The sequence below is a fragment of the Ovis aries genome, chromosome 20 (genome assembly GCF_016772045.2).
Source record: "Ovis aries strain OAR_USU_Benz2616 breed Rambouillet chromosome 20, ARS-UI_Ramb_v3.0, whole genome shotgun sequence".
Lineage (NCBI taxonomy): Eukaryota > Metazoa > Chordata > Mammalia > Artiodactyla > Bovidae > Ovis > Ovis aries.
Genome location: NC_056073.1, coordinates 35176204 through 35197978, shown reverse-complemented (window position 1 = coordinate 35197978; position 21775 = coordinate 35176204).

Below are 21775 nucleotides of genomic sequence, written 5' to 3'. Positions count from 1 at the left end.
GGGTTTTTTTAGGGATGGGGGGGTTACAAACTATTGGATATAAGGCTGAAGGATGTTTTGCATAACATGGGTAATGTAGCCAACATTTTGTAGTAAATATAAATAGCAACCTTTAAACACTGTATGTATATATATATATATATATATATATATATATATATATATATATATATTTAAAGCAGAAGACATACAAAAATTTATTTTTAAAAAATCACCACTAAATGGAGCCCTAGTGTTTCATCTGGTTTCTTCACTAAAGAGGTAGGAATTTGTCTAAATGCTTCATAAAGCCTGACCATGTTAGGCTTATTGCATGACCACAAAGTACATATAAAACCACAGATACCATTCTTTGTGTGTGATTTAAAGAATGTTCAAGAGTAAGTTTTTCTCCATACAAATTTTCCCCACTTATTTAATTCCTGAATAACATAGAGCTCCACTGTAATGGCACAATAGAATATTTAGAGTTGTTGTTCCATCCTAAATTGTGTCCAACTATTTGCAACTCTACAGACTATAGCATGCAGACTCCCCTGTGTTTCAGAATATTCAGAGAGAATAATTTTGTATAAAGATATGGAGGTCTTACAAATTTAGAAAAAAGCCCATTCAACTCCCGTTCTTTTGTTAGAACTGCATCCTTGTAGATACGAAATCTAAATGTATGCATGTTAACCTATAATACAGAAACACCACCCTCCTCCTTGGTGATAGTGATGGTCTGTGTCTATAGTTAGGGAAGTACAACAGGCTGCTTCGGTTGTGGGATGGTTCTCCTGTGCCTTGCCTACCAAGGCCATCTCCATCTATGCCTTGTACCTTGTACCTTGTCTGTGTGTCAACTGCAATTCTATAGCACCCCCGGAACTTTGTCTTGGCCACTGGAGGTGCAGACTGCAGAGTCTCAAGATTTTATTCCATCCCAAAGAGTTTCATCAGAAAGATATAACCCATAGGAATAAAAACAGACTCCCTGGAAAAGAATACAAACCGTGATCAAGATCATGGTCTTGAACATCTTCATAAATTTAAGAGAAAAATCTCACCAAACTGATTGATATATATTCTCAAATAACATTTTTTATTGGCTGCCAGCATGTACAGGTGGAGCATTCATAATCTGGAGATCACAGTGTAGACTGTTTCCACATACACAGCTTCCTGCCACATTCATTTCTATTTGCATTGGTGAACTGCAGTCTTTGCACCCAATGGTAGAGTGCAAAGAGAAGGGATTTGACCCAGAAAAAAATTCAACCTCACATCACTTGTAAGAAGTGTGAATTGTTATTTCATGCTAAAGGTAGCCATTTTCATTTTTTTGAGTTTCTGCTATGCACTAGGCAATCTGAGAGATGCTAAATGTAGTCTACATTGTCACATTTATATTTTTATTCACACGAGCATACATGGCAGGGGTGATTCTCTAGTTATCTTATAGCTAGAGAACTTCTTTCTCTCTTGCTTTCCTTACCCCTCCTATATATTAGACTTTGTTGTAAGTTCTAAGCATTCTTTTTCTTAAATCTTTTAAAGATTTCTTCTTTTTCTTTCCAGACCTTCTACCACAAACTGCTCCATCAATCTCCTGGGTGATCCCCAGTCCCCGAATTAATATCCCTGGAATCCCCTTCTGCTCCCTCTAATAATGGCTCTGTTCTTCAGTAGGACTTTGTTTTAAGCATAGATGTATAATCGTGTCTGCTCCTAAACCCTTGGAAGGCTACCCTTTTCCCTAGAGAGAGCCTACTTTTATTCCTGCTGTTCCCTGGGTCTCTCTTAGGTCTGGCCTTGCCTGGGCTTCAGTTCCACTCCTGCCCCGTCCTCTCCTCTCTCCAGTCCAGCTACACCAGACCTGACCAGTTCCCTGAACATACCATGGTCCTGCACTGTCTTCCTTGCCTTGATTTGCTCTGTTGAGAATGTTTTTTCCTATAGTTTGTTCAGCTTCCTCCCATGTATCTTTTAGATTGTTAGCTTCTGCTTCAGTTCCTTGGACAGTGACTCCTAACCCATTAGACTAGGAGCCGAGTTCCCTTGCTCTCTGCTCCCACAGTGTGAATCCTTCCTGTTTCCCCATCTCTTCATGTCTGCGATTACTTGTTCAAATACCTGTCTTTTCCACTCGAATATAATCTTAATGAAATCAGTGACCTCATCTGTCCCATTTATCAGAGTATTTTCTTTCTGTAATGTAGAATCTAGTGCTGGGGAAGCATTCAGTAAACAGTTGTCAAATACATAAAGATTTTTTAAGAAAACAGAAGACTGGAGAGGTTGAATCTCCTGCCCTGATTCATATAAGTTATACCTCTGGCCTTACCTGGATTAGAACCCATGTGTGTTTATCAAGAGAGTCCAGCTTTTCTCCATTTGACTGCTACCTCGTGGAAGGGCTGGTGTGACTGGAAAGGTTCATTTATACTGTTTCCTGTTTTCTGCCCTTGGAACAGTACTTTGAATCCAGTTTTATATAATGGAAGGTTCTAAGATTTTTGTGATAATAGAATGTATACTTTAAAATAGTATTTTGAAAATTATAGATGCCTGCTTAGTGATATTTCTACATGTTTTAGAAAGTTATATAATCTAAAACCTTCTTGTGAAATCTATTATTAACTACTTTTAATTTTCATCTTTAATTTTATGTTAAAATTTAAAGTAAGTTTTTTTTTTTTTTAATCATCTTCTCAGGGCTTCCTTGGTGGCTCAGATGTGAAAGAATCTACCTGCAATGAAGGAGACCTGAGTTCTATCCCTGGTTGGGAAGATCTCCTGGAGGAGGGCATGGCAACCCACTCCAGTATTCTTGCCTGGAGAATCCTGATGGACAGAGGAGCCTGGTGGGCTACAGTCCATGGGGTCACAGAGTCAGACATGACTGAGCAACTCAACACAGCACAGCACAATCTTTCTTAAGTACAGTTTTTCCTGAAATATTGCTTATAAATCACAATATTACTTGAGTATTTCCTTTTACATGTGGAATACCAAGTGGAGAGAGGTAAGTTGTTGCCATATAACAGTATTTGTTTTTGTTGATGAGGGGAGAAATTCATTTGTTGACAAGCCTTTGACATGTGGCAGGTAAGTCTGGTTCCTGGTTTGAGTGATCTGTGAAATTTATTAATTCCAAGTCCAAACAATGGTGAGTAATAGCAGTGCAAACCTTGGCTCTGGTTTTGTTTAGCTTATTTCTGCTGATATTTATAAATACCTCTTTGAAAGTGAAAGTCGCTCAGTCGTGTCCAACTCTTTGTGACCGCATGAACTATATAGTCCATGGAATTCTCCAGGCCAGAATACTGGAGTGGGTAGCCTATCCCTTCTCCAGCGGATCTTCCTGACCCAGGAATCAAACTGGGGTCTCCTGCATTGCAGGCAGATTCTTTACCAACTGAGCTATGAGGGAAGATCCAGTCATTAGCAATTTATAGATTACAGATTTCTTGAAACCAAAGAATGTGAGGGATGTGCACACATCCCTTCATTTCTCCTCCAGACTTTATTTTTTCAGGCATCTCTAATAAGATGAGAATTTCCTGAAGACATAGAAGCAAACATCTAAGGCTGGCTCATGGTGGGAGAGTAGGTATTTGTTTGCTTTAAATTTTCAGGAGTCATTGACTTTTGATATGTGCTGCCTGGCGCTTACCTGCTTCTGTTTGGTGCCAGTTCTACTCTGGAGGGAGGTTGCGGACAGAGCGGGTTTTTGAAATCCCATGAACCTAGCTTTCTCATCAGTGAAAGTTTGAAAAACAGTAGCTGTGGAGATCTTCTTTCAAATACAACTGGAATATCAGTGGAATTGTTTTTTCCTGGTAACCAGCATATATTTTGTAACTTTCCTTTGGACACTGTATGGTTTCCAAATTAATTTCATCATCCTCGATGTAGAATTTGTGGTGTTTATTGTGCAACAGTAGCAGTGACAGTCTTTGCATTGTTTGATTTTTGATAGTGAAAAAATTCATCCCAGTGCTACTGCTCTTTGCTCATAAAACTGACCAGTTATGATTGCATTTGTAACCATATGTGAACTTAGAGCTTTCTTCAATCTCTCGCTAACTCTTAAGAAAGAATTTCTTAGGTAAAGACTGCAGAACTAGACATTTGAGAAATGCTGCAGTGTTTCAAATGACTCACAAATGTAGAACATTTTCTGTTGTAGTTCACTTGAAAGATGAACTTGGTTTTGAGTATCAGTAATGGAATTTTAAACCTTTGAGATACTCAATGAGATTCTGTAATTTCTTTCATTAATTCATGTCTTTTGCAGTTTTAGATCTAGGAGGAATAGTCTTCAGAGGGAAAAACCCACTGAAAGTGTCATTTTCACTAAGCAGTGAAGAGTTAGTTTATTTTCAAATAAGTAAAGATGTTGGATGGGATACTCTTTACAAAGACTTTCAGTATGTTTCACAAATCAGTTCTCAAAAATGTGAAATACATATATATTTTTTTGGGGGGGGGAGGTGAAAATTCTAAGTTGTGAATTCCAATTGCCTGGAACAAACTTCCACTGTGTTTCTACTGCAGTGGCATTTTTAGTATTCTTAATTTGTTTGGTGGACCAAATGATTTTACTCATAGGGATAGTCACATGAGTGCTCCCTGTAATAGACAACTTTGTTTTTGAAGCAAATATGCATGTTGTAGAAATCTGACAATGAAGAGACAGAACAAAGCAGATGTGTGAATTGATCATGAAACATAACTAGAACAATGAAGTTATTCACATCATTATTTTTATGACAGCCACTGTAGACAGGTTTTCTCAGGATATTTCCCCTTGAATATAGAAATGAGTGATTTTCATGCTACTATATATGGGGCAACTCTATTGCTTCTTACTATCATTCGAAACAGAAGATCCACAATTCTTGGGTGGGAGACAAGAAAAGTCATGACTAGACTCACGATTATTATTTAGGTTGTAGTTAGATAGCATTTAGTATGGATGAGGCTTTGGGTTACGTTAGATAAATTAGTTTCCTCACTGGGTGCTATGGGTTAAGTTCTTATGTTTTCTGAAAATTCTTACGTTGAAAACCTAATGCCCAAGGTGATGGTTTTAGGAGGTGGAATCATTGGAAAATGATTAGGTTATGAGGGCAGAGCCCCCATGAATGAGATTAGCGTTCTTTTGAAAGAGGCGTGAAATACTCGCTCATCCCTTCTGTCCAGGGGTGGAAAAAATGTCTGTGTCCTTGAAGAGGCTCTCACTTAACCATGCTGGCACCCTGATCTTGGACTTCTAGCCTCCAGAACTGTGATAAATAACTTTGTTTATAACTCCCCCCAGCCTTTGGTATTTTGTAAAAGCAGCCAAAATGGACTAAGACACTAGACATGATTAAATGGGGGGGAAAAAATTGTCAAGCTTGTTTTCTCTTCCATAGTCGTGAAAGTGGAAGAGGTAGCATAGATAGTCAATTCCAGATAAAGTGGCACATGATAACATACTCCATAGAGCTGTAAATTTCCTTTTGTAGTCCTGTGACATGCTCACCTGGGAAGGCATTTTCTTAGATGTAATTGACATTTAAACCAAAAGATTGTGAATAAAACAAATCACCTATAATGTGGGTGGGCTTTATGCAATCAGTTGTGGGCCTTAAGAACAAAGATTGAGGTTTCCCAAAATAAAAGCAACTCAGCCTCAAGAGTGTACCACTAACTGGTACCCAAATCTCCAGCCTAGTCCACAGAGATGGAGCAACTAGACACTAAGGCCTGTCACTGGGCTCTCATCTAAGTCCTAACAGAACTGCTCTTGATTTTAAAAACTTATTTTTACTTCTCTAGGCCTAAGTTTTCTCAGCTACACAGGAAATTAGATTAGAAAATCCTTTACATTTCCAAAGATTATGCAAATATCTGTATAAAACATGATCCCAAGCTGAAGATTTATTTGTGCCTCTCTCGAAAAGAAAATTATTTCTAGTGCAGCTTCCCTGTTAAGAACTCTTACACTCCTTATTATGTGCGCTATCTCATAGTGTATTTCTCTAGCTTAGCTTTAAGAAAATTCCCTTGATAGAAATAATAACTTGATTGTTATGGAATACTATTTTTATCTCTTTGGTCTTCCACTGAAAAGCATGAGTTGTAATTAATGCACTCTAGTGAGAGAAATGGCACCCCACTCCAGTACTCTTGCCTGGAGAATCCCAGGGATGGAGGAGCCTGGAAGGCTGCAGTCTATGGGGTCGCTGAGGGTTGGACACGACTGAGCCACTTCACTTTCACTTTCATGCATTGGAGAAGGAAATGCCAACCCAGTCTAGTGTTCTTGCCTGGAGAATTCCAGGGACAAGGGAGCCTAGTGGGCTGCCATCTCTGGGGTCGCACAGAGTTGGACACGACTGAAGCGACTTAGCAGCAGCAGCAGCAGCAGCAGTGAGATAAATTGGTTGAAAATGTCAGCATGTCAACTTGAAGTTTACTAGTTTAAAAATGGGTCTTGGTGTATACAGAAGAGGTATGATTTGCATAGTTTTGTTTCTTGCAACAGTGTTTTTTTTTCCCAAATAACATATCTGTCCTTTTCTTATTTGCCTGAAGTTATATAGAATACATACTCTTTTTGAAAGGGAAAATTGATAAAAAAGGAACTTTTATCTGGAATAGTAGTTAAGATTTTGTCCAATTGTCATCTAATCCAAAATATAAATCTCACTGTGGGACCATCATCCCTAGGAAGGTGAAATTCCCACATAAATTTTCCCTAACATCAGTTTGGCCATCATTCATTTGATATATGCTCCATTGAAATGCTCATGTTACAGAGGAATATAAAGAATTATGACTTCTTTGAGATTCATATTCCTCATTTCTGAAATGCTTTTAGTTATAATATTTACTTCAGAAAGAACTAAATAAGCTGGTCTGTGAAAAATACCAGTTTCTGGCATGGTTGAGATACTCAGTAAATAGTAATTTCAGTACAGCTGGTGTGGCCTTTGTAGCCCTAAGGGAACTGAACTAAAGTAGTGGGAGTAGGTGTTGTTCAGATCATTAACTGTGATATAAGCCAGAATGTGGTCAGTGAGATAAAAATGATGAGAATGAAATTAGGAAGCCATAAGGAGGGATGGTACTTTTCATCTAGGAAAAGTAGATAACAGTCCATCAAGGAGGTGAATTTCTTTTGGACCGTGGAAGAGAGGTTAGGTGTTTGTGTGCAGTGTAGGAATATTTGATTTGTAGGCTCTCATTAAAGTATTTTTATCAGTCATGATCTGAGAGTACAGCTAAGAAATTGAACTCCTGTGGTAAAGTATAAGAATCCTATGGTAAAAAGTAGATTCAAGTGGCAGATTCAGAGCACTGTCTCTATTCTGTCCTGTTCAGCCTTTTTGACAGTGACTCGATTATCACATTATCTTAGGATGTGAAAGTGGGAAATCTAGTGTATATGAAATGTGGAAGTGAAAGTGTTAGTTGCTCAGTCATGTCCGACCCTTTGCGACCCCATGGACTGTAGTCTGCCAGGTTCCTCTGTCCATGGGATTCTCCAGGCAAGAGTACCAGAGTGAGTAGCCATTCCCTTTTCCAGGGAATCTTCCTGTCCCAGGGATTTGATCCCAGGTCTCCTTCATGCAGACAAATCCTTTACCATTAGAGCCACCAGGTATGTGGAATAAGAGACTGCAAATCCAATGCTTTCCATTTAATAAGGTGACAATTAAAAAAGCAAGTGCATCCACAGTTCTGTAATTATGTCCAAATGATCAGGCTTAATGGTTTGGGTGGGAAAAAAAACCTCACTGATTTTGGTTCACTGTAAGGTATGGGAGGCAGCATCTAAAAATTCAGGGAAATTTTACTCCGAAGGAATAAAATGGATTCATTCAACAAGCGTCTAATGAAGGTCTGCTGAATGCGAAGAATGGACAGCAGTGAAGAGTACGCATGTGGACGCTGTAACTCAGGACTTAAATATTAATAGAAAAGCAGACATGAGATAAACTTCAAACTTAAATGTTGCACCACAATTGGGATAAACACAGAATGCCATATGTTCACATAACAAGGAGACCTGAGCTGTGTCGGAGTCAGGAAAGGAAAGGCTGCTTTGTAGACGTGGTTTTTACTGAGATCTGAAAGATGTCGGGGAAGGAGTCAGGTCAAAGACAGAGGGTCTTCCAAGTAGAGGAAAGGGCATTTATAAAGAGCTTTAGCCATATGTGAAAATATAGAGTGAGAAGAAAAGACACATGAGAATTGAACCTTCAAGTAGTTTAATCTACTTGGTAAAATTTATGATAACTAGACAATGAATACAAGGTGGAATATGGTCAGTACTGTGAAAGAGATAAGAATGAAATTTTTCAGAGCATAGGAGATATTCCATTTGTCTGGGAATTTGGTAGAGATTCAGTTAAACTTAGGCAACTTGGTTTCTGCTTTTGCCATTGAGTTTTATGAGTTTAGAAAAGTGATTTAATCATTCTTGGCTTTATTTATATATCTCTAAAATGGGAGGATTGTCTAGTTGATTTCCAAGGTTTTTCATTTTCTGAATATCCAGTTAATCCCACTGGGCAATTATCTGGAATAAAAGCCCCTTTTACCTGCCAAGAGTAATGACTGATGTAGCTAAAAAAAGAAATTATATAAAAAAGTATTGAAATCATTGATTTTTTTTTCTTTTTTCAATTTCATTGAAATATAATGAACAAACTTGCAGGATATTTAAAGTATACATGATGATTTAAGCATGTATATATTATTAAAGAATTCCCCCATCAGGTTAATTACACATCTATTAATATCACCTCACATATTTACCTTTTTGAGATCTTTCTTGGTGAGAACATTAAAGTTTTACTTTCTTGCATGCCTGCTAAGTCACTTCAGTGTTGTCTGGCTCTTTATGACCCCGTGGACTGCCTGCCAGTCACCTCTGTCCATGGAAATTCTCCAGGCAAGAATACTGGAGTGGGTTGCCATGCCCTCCTCCAGGGGATCTTCCAAACTCATGCATCAAACACATTACTTTTATGTGTCCTGCATTGGCAGATGGGTTCTTTACCCATAGCACAACCTGGAAAGCCCTTTACTCTTTCAACAAATGTCAATAATACATTACAAACCATAGTCACTATGTAATACACTAGATCCTCAGACCTTATTCATCTTAGAGGTTAAAGTTTGTACTCTTTTATTAAATTCTTTCCTTTCTCATTGATTTTTTAGCATTTATTTTTATGTGATCTGAGACATATTCTTGTTTATGGTTTTGAGTTCAGGAAAAAGGATATTCCCTTGCTGTTGTAAACACTTTAGTGATAGGTCCTTAAGGAACCATCTTTATCTAGCAACTCCACGATCACTTGTATTATTGTCTGAAAACAAGATGATTTACACAGGTAAGGAAAATAAAGAGAGCTTAGTGAACTTAAGCAGTTATTGGAAGTTGTATCAGAGTTAAGGATAACTGAAAAGGAATAGCAAAAACTTGCAAGAACAGGGAGCGATGAACACATTTATGCCCACAGGGCAAAGGAAGAGAGTGGACCTTGCAACCTCTAGAGAGACTTGTATATAGCTGCAGCTGAAGGCGAGAGCCTCTGACCAGAGCTCTGGGCTTTGGTGAAGAAACTTGGTCACCTCCCAGCAGAAAAGGAGTCAGAGGAAACAATCAAATAACTAATCTCTTTCTCCACTGATTCTCCAATCTCTTGCTAGTGTCTCTCCTTGGCCAAACTCAAGGTGAAGTCAGAGCCCAGGAAAGCCAGAGGGATGCAGTCTGGTCTGGTCAATCTCCAAAGGTTCATAACATGAATGAAAAGGATCAAGGGTGGTTCTAGAGGGGCATATAAGGAGTATCCAATGTACCCATCATTTCTACATGGTATAAATGTTTTCATTATCCTATAAATGTAGTTGTAGTTCTTCATAGACATTTAGAATGGCTCTTGGCATTATTAACTTAAGGGTTAATAACCCTTAACTTTAAGGGTTAACTTAACTGTTAACTTTAACAGTCAGTTTCTGATCTGACCTAAATTTGGACATTTGCCACAATAGTGCTGTTAACATAACGCTGTTACTAGGACCCCAACTGACTGTAATGCTGATTTACTTAAACCCTTTGAAAAAAATAGGTAGTGTAACCTGACTTAGGAAGGGACTAGAAGCTATCAAGATGTGTTTTTATACACTGTTGGCTTCATTTGGCTGACTTACATGTGTGAGAGTGAGGACTTTTAAGCCCAAGTTTGTGAGTTACTGATCTGTAATTTTCTGTTTTCATGCTGCCTTTGTCTTGTTTTGGTGCAGGGCAATACTGGCCCCACGGAATTATTTTAGAAGGGTTTCCTCCCTTTTGTTTTCTCTAACAGATTATGTCAGCTTGGTCTTAATTTTTAAAATGCTTGTTAGAATTCTCCAGTAAAACCATCTTGGATTAAAGATTTCTTTTTTGAAATTTTTTATGTTACAGTTTCAGTGTCATTAAAGGTTATAGGACTATTCAGATGATCTACTTGGATGGGTTGTGATAATTTATGAATTTTGAGTAACTGTTCATTTCTTCTAACTTGTCACCCCCATGAATATAAAATTATTTATAATATTCTCTTGCTAAAATTCTTAACTTTTGTAAGATCTATATGATATCCCCTGTTTCCTTCCTAATATTAGCTGTTTGTGTAGTCTTTCTTTTTGTCAGTTTTGCTAGAATTTTATTAATTTCATTTTTTCAAAGAAGCAGCTTTTTGTTTTATTGACTTTTTTTTTGTTTTCTTGTTTTCAGTTTCATTAATTTTTACTTTTTTGTTATTTCCTTCTTTGTGATTGTGTTCAGTTCAGTTCAGTTCAGTCACTCAGTCATGTCCGACTCTTTGCGATTATGTTGGGTTTATTTAACTCTTCTTTTTTAGTTTCTTGAGGTGTGAAATTTTATTATTAATTTCAAACCCGATTTCTTATGGATGTAACCATTTAGTGCTAAAAACTTTCTCAGTGCTGCTTTAGCTACATTTCACATATGTTGATATGTTGTGTTTTTGTTTTCATTAAAGCTCTGTGTATTGCTGAATTCTATTGATATTTTCTTTTTGACCAGTGGATTTTTAGAAATCTGTTGTTTAATTTACACGTTTAGAGATTTTCTTATTGTCCTTACATTATTGATTTTTTCCCCATATCATACTTAGAATACATTGTTTTATTTCAACACTTTAAAATCTGTTGAGCTTTGTTTTGTAGCTCAGAATATGGTCTATCTTGGTGAATGTTTCTTGAGTAAAAGCTTGTATTTTGCCAATGTTGGGGAGAGCATTATATGTATGTGTGTGTGTTCATGTTTATATATACGTGTATGTGTCATTTAGGTCCTGTTTCCTTGTGACCTTCAGATCTTCAATATCCTTGCTGATTTTCTGTTTAGTAGTTCTCTATTCTCTTAGTTTCTGAGAGGAATGTTAATGTTCTGAATTATAATTACAGATTTACTTATTTCTCTTTTGAGTTCTATCCATATTTGCTCATTTATTTTAAGACTGTGTTGTTTGATGCATACATAGGATTATTATGTATGCCTGTTGGATTGAGTCTTTTATCCTTATGTAATTCCTTTGTGTTCCTCTTTGTCTCTAGGAATTGTCTTTGCTTTGAAGTCTACTTTATCTGATATTAATCTATCCTTTTTATCCTTTTATTTTCAGCATATCCATGTCATTAGTGAGTTTCTTTGAAACAGTATGCAGGGCCTCATGTTCTTCTTTTATTCACTCTGCCAACTCTATCTTTTGATCAGTATGTTTAGACCACTTATATGTTAGGTGATTAATGATATGTTATTGCTTAAGTCTGACATTTTATTATTTGGTTTTGTTTGTTCTTCTGGTTCTTGTTTCTCTGTTTATATTTTATTCAGTTTCTGTGTTACTTGAACCCTTTTTAAGATTTTAATTTATTTCTGTGCTTTTGAGTGTCTCTCTGTTCTACGGGTCTATTTCTCTGTCAATCTTTCAATCGTATCTATGATTTATCATAGCCTGTTGGTATCAGTATTTTACATTCCTTGATGAGGAATGGAGACTTCCTTCCATTTAGGGCCTTCCTTACTTTTAAATACCATTCTTGTGAGTTACAGATGATATAATTTTTGCTGCAGTCCTTAAGTATGATTAACAAATATGAGGAAAAGGACAGTCTATTGTATATACTCAGTTCTTTCCATTGTCCTCTTCTCCCAGTGTTCTGAGAGTCTTTCTTTTGCTTTTCCCTTTCTCTGTGAAGACTTTCTTTAGCCACTTTTAAGGGTAGAGATGCTAGTGACAAATTCTTTTAGTTTTTTTCTTTATTTGAGAATGCTTTTATTTCTCCTTCATTCCTAATGGATAATTTAGCCATGTAAAGAACTTGTAATCGACAGTTCTTTTCTTTAAGGACTTATGACTTTCATAAGGCATCCAGAGTTCATAAGAGACATTCACTGATATAGGAGTTGATGTTTCCCTACAGGTAATACATAATTTCTCCTTGGCTGCTTTCAAGATTGTTCCTTTGTCTTTGATTTTCTGAAATATAGTTAGGCTGTGCCTTGGTGTGGGTTCCTTTGGGTTTATCCTATTTTGAGTTGCTGTGCTTTTTAAATCTGCATGTTTGTATCTTTTCCACATTAAGAACATTTTCAGCCATTATTTCTTTTTGTAATCTTCAGACCTGCTTTCTTTCAATTTTTTTTTTTATTCTGGGAATGTGATGAGATGAGTTTTGGATTTTTTATTGTTATCTGACAGATCACTATTTTAAAGATGCTTATTCCTTGGAAAGAAAGTTATGACCAACCTAGTCAGCATATTAAAAAGCAGAGACATTACTTTGCCAACCAAAGTCCATCTAGTCAAGGTGTGGTTTTTCCGGTAGTCATGTATGGATGTGAGCATTGGACTATAAAGAAAGCTGAGCGCTGAAGAATTGAGGACTCTTGAGAGTCCTTGGACTGCAAGGAGATCTAACCAGTCCATCCTAAAGGAAATGAGTCCTGAATATTTATTGGAAGGACTGATGTTGAAATGCAACTCCAATACTTTGGCCACCTGATGCGAAGAGCTGCCTCATTGCTGCCTCATTGGAAAAGACCCTGATGTTGGGAAAGATTAAAGGCAGGAGGAGAAGGGGACGACAGAGGATGAGATGGTTGGATGGCATCACCGACTCAATGGATATGAGTTTGAGTAAACTCCAGGAGTTGGTAATGGACAGGGAGGCCTGGCATGCTGCAGTCCATGGGTTCACAAAGAGTCGGACACGACTGAATGACTGAACTGACAGGTCACTAGGGTTCTATTCTTTTTTTTTTTTTTCAGTCTGTATTCTATTTATTATTCAGATTATATGAATTCTATTAATCTATCCTGAAATTCAGTGATTCTTACCTTTAGTCATCGCCATTCTGCAAATTTTTTTTAACGCATATATATGGAATTTATTTTTTTATTTAAATTTTATTTTTTTTACTTTACAATACTGTATTGGTTTTGCCATACATTGACATGAATCCGCCACAGGTGTACATTAGTTCCCAACCCTGAACCTCCCTCCTACCACCCTCCCCATATCATCTCTCTGGGTCATCCCAGTGCACCAGCCTCAAGCATCCTATATCCTGTATCGAACCTAGACTAGCAATTAGTTTCTTAATGATAGTATACATGTTTCAATGCCATTCTCCCAAATCATCCCCCCCTCCCTCTCCCACAAAGTCCAACATTGTAACTTTTATGTATGTAATTTTCATTTCTTTTTTATAACTTCTGTTTCTTTGATAAGATTTTTTTCTCATTATTTGAAGAGAATTTGTAATTTATCTTGTGTGTATTAATGATAACTGCTTTAAGACTTTTATCAGATAATTATATCTGATTAATTTCAGTGTTGATGTTGGTTGGTTGTCTTTTCTCAGTCCAGTTTTCAGTTTCTTGATTCTTGATATGACAAGTCATTTTCAGTTTTTGCTTTGATATTTTGTCCTATGTTAGATGAATCTGGGATCCTATTTAAATCTTGTTTTACCATCCTGTTTAGGTTTATTGTGGCTTTCCAAACTTAGTTTGAGGGGTCTGTTTCTATAAACTTTTTTTTTTTTTAAAGCCTTTGCCATGTTATTTTGATTCGTTTAACTAATCTAATGCTGCTTGGATGTGTCTGAGGAAGAAAAATGGGTTTCCCCAGTCTAGGCCATTGGGTTTCTCTAGATGAAACAAGGCAGTTCAGGGTATTTAGGGAAAAAGGGACTTCTTGGGCCAGACTTGTTGGTGCAGGATCTCCCCTCCTAGTGCCTCCTAGTTGCTCAATGTTTCTGGACAGAGGCAGGAACTTTTAGGCTCTTGAAAACAAAGATTTTCCATGCGCTCTGCCTGTATGGTTGAGTCCCTCCTGCTGGTTCTACACACCCTCTCTTGTATTTCCAGTGCAAAAGGGAGTTTCAATCTCGTGGAGGCTTCCCTGGCCAGGTACATGTTCTAACAGAATCGCCCCTGCTCTGGGGGACCACAAGTGCTTCTGAGGCTGGTCTGTGGTTTGTGATGTTGTCACATTAAAGGTGCTCTCTGGGGGGGGGGGGTGGGCTTCCCTGGTGGCTCAGACGGTTAAGCATCTGTCTACAATGAGGGAGACCCGGGTTCGATCCCTGGGTCGGGAAGATCCCCTGGAGAAGGAAATGGCAATCCACTCCAGTACTGTTGCCTGGAAAATCCCATGGACAGAGGAGCCTGGTAGGCTACAGTCCATGGGGTCGCAAAGAGTCGGACACGACTGAGCGACTTCACTCACTGGAGGGGGCACACAGGCAATGGGGGCAAAAAGGCTTCCAAAACCTGGTTGCTTTATCATGTCTCTTGCCGTGCTGCATGGCAGCCTTGAATGGAATGCTCCCCCAGGACACTACTCCCTATCCATCCTTCTGATGACTTGGCCCAACCCATCTGGTATTCCTTCACGTTCATTCCTGGGGAGGAAGGGCCCTTCTCAGGCTGCCTTCTGATGCTAGGTTGGAGGTCAGGAATGCAGGGTCCGGGTTGCTTTCTTCTGTTGGGTGCTGCTGTGTTGCTCTTGTCCTCAGGCTCTAATAAACTAGTTTACCCTCTTCTTACTAACTATCAAAGGTCTCCTTTAGTGGCCTCTTGTTATTTCTGGAACAAATAGAGGAGTGGGCACAGAGAGATCAAGTCCATCATGTCTGAACCAGAAACACAAGGTCTGTTTTCAAACCCAGGGAAGAGATTTCAGTGAGGGAAGTTGTGGAGGAAAGTGGAAGAGAAGTCCACAGTAGGCAGGAGATGAAAGTCACGTCGCCCTTTTCTTTGGAAGTCACAGGAAGCTCAGAAAGTATTTACTCTAGGTGATATGTACATTCGATTCTGAGTACACTTTCTGTTTCAGCGAACTGTGAGTCTTCTTTATTTTTTCATTAATTTTCCTTACAAATGGGTATGTATAATGATACCCATACTACATTTATTCTTCTAGGTCAATTGTTCAAATTATGACTTGAGACTTAAACCCATGAAAAAAAAGAAATCCATTTGGATTATTTAGCAATAGATGAATTGATGGAATGATAAATGACCAATGATGATTACTTGAGCTTACAAAATTTCATATATGCATATGAAGAGAGATGGGCTTTCTTGGTAGCTCAGATACTAAAGAATCTTCCTGCCATGCAGGACACCTGGCTTCAGTCCCCAAGTCAGGAAGATTTCCTGGAGAAGGTAATAGCTACCCATTCCAGTATTCTTGCCCAGAGAATTCCATGGACAGAGGAGCCTGGCGAGCTACAGTCCATGGGGTTGCAAAGAGTTGGACACAGGTGAGCAACAAACTCTAACATGAAGAGAAATATTCACAGATAATTTCATTCCTGGTCCCTTGTGGTATTCTGAGAGCTTTGAAGTAAATGATATGTAAAATAAATTGTTTTATTATGATAAGCTACTGTGGTATAACTATGTCTGTACATTCAGAATCCATTATTCCAGTGGCCTTAAAAATGAGTGTCCTTATTCTTTTGGGAAGGAAATGTTAGCATTGCTATTTATTTTTAGCTCACTGTCATTAACTTATATTTTATGTATATTTTTAAATGTCATAATATATTAGAAGAACAATGCATATATAATATTTCTACATAGTATAATTTGGGGCACTGATAGTGTATTGTCAGTAAACAGAAAATTATCAAAATTTGCTACATTAAATGTTACTTAATTTGAGGGAATTTATCCCAAATCATTTGTGAAATTGGTTCAACTGAAGGGAGGCAGAATGTTCAGAATATTCATGTTTGTATGAGTTTTCATAGAGCCTGAGAGATGGAAACATTTTTGAATTTGGGCAGAAGAGCAAGAGATCTGACTGGACAGGGGAAACCTTGGATTTGGGATGCAAGAAAGCACGTTTGCTACACTCAGGAGGCTCTAACATGTTAGGTGATCTTTAAATCACCTCTTTTTCTTCACCTTTACTCCCTAAACCCCTTGCTCTGCTTTACCATTTCTTTTCCCATAATACCGATCACCTGTTAACATACCATATAATGTTAACATACCATATAATTTGATTTATGTTTGTTGTGGATTATCTGTCTCCCCCCACCTAGAATATAAGTTCCATGAGGACAAGTGTCTGCCTGCTTTGTTTACTGATGTAAACCAAGGACCTGTAAGAGTTCCTGAGTCAAGGAGGAATTAAGTGAATATTTGTTAAATGACCAACAATGGCAGAGTACCTTGTTGACATGTAGGTTTCAGAATTTAGTGGTTTTTATTATGGCACCCCACTCCAGTACTCTTGCCTGGAAAATCTATGGATGGAGGAGCCTGGTAGGCTACAGTCCATGGGGTCGCTAAGAGTCGGACATGACTGAGCGACTTCACTTTCACTTTTCACTTTCATGCACTGGAGAAGGAAATGGCAACCCACTCCAGTGTTCTTGCCTGGAGAATCCCAGGGATGGGGGAGCCTGGTGGGCTGCCATCTCTGGGGTCGCACAGAGTTGGACACGACTGAAGTGACTTAGCAGCAGCAGCAGCATTAGCTATTGTAACTAAACTGTTCTGCAGTTAATATTACAAGGTTAGGATGCTTTTCCATTTTTATATCAGCATAAAGTACATTTGGAGGTAAAGATAAACATGAAGATGCTTAGTAGAACGTACCTTTGAAAATAAAGCCAGTAACTTTTAGTTGATTTGCTTTCTTTATCCAAAATATTAGTATATTCCTTAAAAAAAAACTCCATATATATGTGTATGTATATATATTTGTTTATGTGTAACTTAGGCTTCCCTGATGGCTCAGAGGCTGAAGCGTCTGCCTACAATGTGGGAGACCTGGGTTCAATCCCCAGGTTGGGAAGATCCCCTGGAGAAGAAAATGGCAACCCACTCCAGTACTCTTGCCTAGAGAATCCCATGGACAGAGGAGCCTGGTAGGCTACAGTCCATGGGGTCCCAACTTAGCGACTTCACTTTCACTTTCACATTATATATTATATATATAAAACATAACGGTAATGTGCCCATTATACATATATAACATTGACATATAACATGTTACATATAACGGGTGTACAGCATATATGTATATATTGTATGTATATATTGCAAAATGATCACCACAGTAAGTCTGGTTACCATCCATCACTATACATTTATAATCTTTTTTTTTCTTCTGATGAGAACTTTTAAGATTCTTAGCAACATTCAAATAGGTGATAAGCATTTTCCTTTTTTGACTTAGTGTAGTTAAATGGGACAAGTGGCTCTGAATCTTAGCACTGAAGAATCATGTTTAAACTATAAAGCTGAATAAGACTTCTCAGTGCCAGTTCATATAGAGCTTCTTGAAAATCCACTCCCTACTGGTTCCACCTAGCTGCCATCACACTTGGTCTGGTGTGCAGGCAGAGATTTGTGTTTAAAACATTCATTCCCCCCCACTCCCCACTTGTCCATGCATTTCTTCCTCAACATCTTGCATTGCCTCATTTGTCTTTCCTGTCTTCACTACCAAATAGGTTATAATTACGGCAGACGTCTAAGTAGCTAGAGTCGCTTCTGCTGCCTACTGGGCATTTTGGAAAGAGGCTCGGGAGGAGTCCTTTCAATATTAGAGTTTTACTTTTAGGGGATTAGAAAGCTTTTCAGTTTCAAGAGTCCATCAGTATGAAAATTATCTTAGGACTGAACAGTTTTTAATTATTTATTTGATTAGTGATTAGCTGACCTGCTGAGAATAAGACAATGAAGGGGTAGTAAACAAGGGTGGATTCTAGCAAAAGGAATGAGAAACTCTTGGAGGAAGTGGACACATGTTTAAGGAAACATTACTTATGTTTTGTTTAGGTTTGGCGGTCAGGCTGGCTCCATAATGGAATGGGTTGTTTTCATTTTATTCCCATTCATCCTGTATGCTTTACAATGTATGTCTTATTTAAGTGTTGAAAAGGACCAGTGACTTACTGCTTGTTATCGCTGGGTAGTCCTGCTTTGGTTCTGGTTTTCGGTAGAGTCTAGCAGAGACTTGAGTGTACTTATTGCTGTGATTTGCTGCAGTGACTTAACATTTTTTGATGATTTCTGGTACAAAGTCAATGAAATACGGGAAAACAAGTTCGGATGCTTTTGGACACAACCTTAATTATCCCCTCCCTTTTCTCTGACTTTGCAGTCATTTATTTACTCATCTAGGCCCATGTTCTTGAATGCCGTTTTGACTCTTACGTCTGCCTCATTCCTTCTGTGTGGTCAAGGCCTAATTCTTTTCCTGTATCTCTACACCCTTTGCTTCTTTCCCTTGGCAGAGCCCTTTTCGATTTTCTTTTAGTGTCATAATATTCCCAGCTGTTTCTAGGCTGCTTCTTTTTCTTACCAGCCCCAACACCCACAACCCCTCAATCCAGGGTAAGATTTCTCTTATCTGATTCTGAACATACTGCTCTCTTGCACTAAAATGTCCTGGTTCCCTGTTGCCTTTAGAATAAATGTAAACTCTCCAAATTGGCATAAATTATCCCCCCTAATGTAATGCATGAGTAATCTGTACAAGATTTTCTCCATTCTAACCCTACAGTAATGTATATAGCGTATCATGGGAGTATAATCATGAGAGATACTACATGTTTATTAGAAAAATGAACATTTATTGTGTTTTAGTCAAACTTGAATATTCACTGATATTTTATAATGCTATATGTATTAATATCTCAGTTCCCTTGGTCCAGGATGTAGGCAATACATACATCATAAGATGATCCTAAATGAATTGACAGACATGCTGTCTTCCTCCTTTTGCATATTAATATCCTATCAGCCTTTCAAAACTCCATCAACAAGCCAATGCAGTTGTGTAACTCCAAAAAAATCCTTGTTCTTACATCCAGATGGCTTCTAACTGAACTTCAATGCACTGTAGCACCTTCTTTGGCTTCACCTCTTAATCGATGGCACCCCACTCCAGTGCTCTTGCTTGGAGGATCCCATGGACGGAGGAGCCTGGTAGGCTGCAGTCCATGGGGTCGCGAAGAGTTGGACACGACTAAGCGACTTCACTTTCACTTTTCACTTTCATGCATAGGAGAGGGAAATGGCAACCCACTGCAGTGTTCTTGCCTGGAGAATCCCAAGGATGGGGGAGCCAAGTGGGCTGCCGTCTATGGGGTCACACAGAGTCAGACACAACTGAAGTAACTTAGCAGCAGCAGCAGCTTAATCCTTACTTTGCTCTACCTTATAATATAGTAATTTGTGTGATTAAGTCATCCTCTCTTTCTCCAAAAATTGAGAACCAACTTCTGGAAAATAGAGATTTACTTAAACCTCAAATGTAAGTTGATGTTTCTCTGAAACATGATTTACTAATCTATGAGGTCAGTGAACTTCAAGGGTTTTTCATTTGTTTGTTTCCATTCGGTAACCACTGTTACTATTCTTGCTATAGCAGAGCCATTTCTTCAAATGTAATCTTATGAAAATCTGAGGAAGAGGATAAAATAATGCACTCTGGATGAAAAGGGAGTGATTGTTAAAAGTTCCATGAATATCTTCTTTTCAGCTACTCCTTGCTGAATCTACAGAACACCTGTGACTCAGCTCAGTATTTTCAGAAATCTCTCGTATTTTGTTTATATGTCATGGTCAAGCACAGAGAGGTCTTTCAATATCACTACCTCTGTCCTTGATCTAAAGCTTTAAGTTTGTGCTTCAAATAAACTTTATATCAGACAAATACATGAAGATGAGTGTGGGCTAATGGTGAGTGTATGTTTCCTACAATTGCCTTGTCCCTCTTTTTGCCTAATTTCCTCTCTAATAAATACCATCCTCTCTGCTGGAAATATCTAGACATTGGTAAGCAGGTAACAGAGTAGAATTAGATGTTTTCAACAGTAAATGATTTGGAAAGAAAGTGCATGCAGGTTTTCCCATGGTCTTCAGCCTTTTAAAAGAAGAAAGTGAAAAATAGGAGAAAGCTGACATTTTGCGTGCATGCAGGGGCCAAAGGGGAGATTGATAGATTGGTTTGGGGCAGAGTATTCTGTCATGTTCTGAAAGGTTTGGGTCATCACAGCTAGGGGCAGGAGCAGGACTCAGGCAAAAATAACCCTGGGAAGATCTCCTGGAGAAGGAAATGGTAACCCATTCCAGTGTTCTTGCCTGGAAAATCCCATGGATGGAGGAGCCTGGTAGGCTACAGTCCATGGGGTCGCAAAGAGTTGGACATAACTGAGCGACTTCACTTTCTTTCACTTTATGAAGGAAGAGGATTGTTTTGCTGGACAGTGTTCCTCTATGAGTGTGAAAGGTTTCTTTGCATGACAGAAGAAAATTACCCTGGATTCTGAGCTAAAGAGGTGCCAACTTGTGAATATCCCTGGGAAATCCAAGGGTACCCCACATGAGAGACACTTGTCCATCAGGGGGAATTCCAGATAAGTCCCTCTTGGTCATGAAAAGGCTCCAGTAGCACCATGTAAGTTAGTGATGTCAGAATTCTTCCATCTTTTCACCCTCTATCCTGCTTCCAATGTGGCCGGAGGAATGAAGATCCAGAGAGGGAGGTGGAAAGAGCCTTGCAGAAATGGACATATCTGCTTTCCCTGGTAGGTTCCCTGGGGCTCAGTAGGGGAGAGGGAAACATTAGGCTGAATACGAGATGGGGTTGATACCTTACTGAGTGGGCCTTGTTGAACCCAGAGAGACAGAAAGTATGGAATGGTTGCGAGGTGAAGCAGAAGATGAAGATGCAGTGGAGTGTGGCTGAAGGCAGCCACTGGAGGAGGATGAGCCAGTTCATGTTTGTGTCTGCTATGGTCTCAACCTTTGTGTCCGCCAGAAATTTCATATGATGAAATCCTGATTCCTGTGGTTATGGTATCTGTAGGTGGGGCATTTGGGGGGTGATAGACTTATAAGGATGGAGCTTCCTGAATGAGATGACTGCTTTTATATGTAAGACACACGCAGAGTTCCCTAGCCCTCCCCACATGTGAAGATACGATGAGAAGTGTGTGACCAGAAAGGGCCCTGCCTGATCACGCTGTGGAAATCTATTTCCATTGTTTATAAGTCTGCGATCTTTTGTTATAGCAGCCCAGAAGGACTAAGACACCATCCTGACAATCTTTAGACAGTTCAGTAAACTTCATGCTATTTGGGTATACTCGTTGGAAAGCATTTATACTGTCTGGTGTAACACTGTGATAGTTGGCTGATAGTTCGTGACTGGCTTTCATAAAGAATCTTGAGAA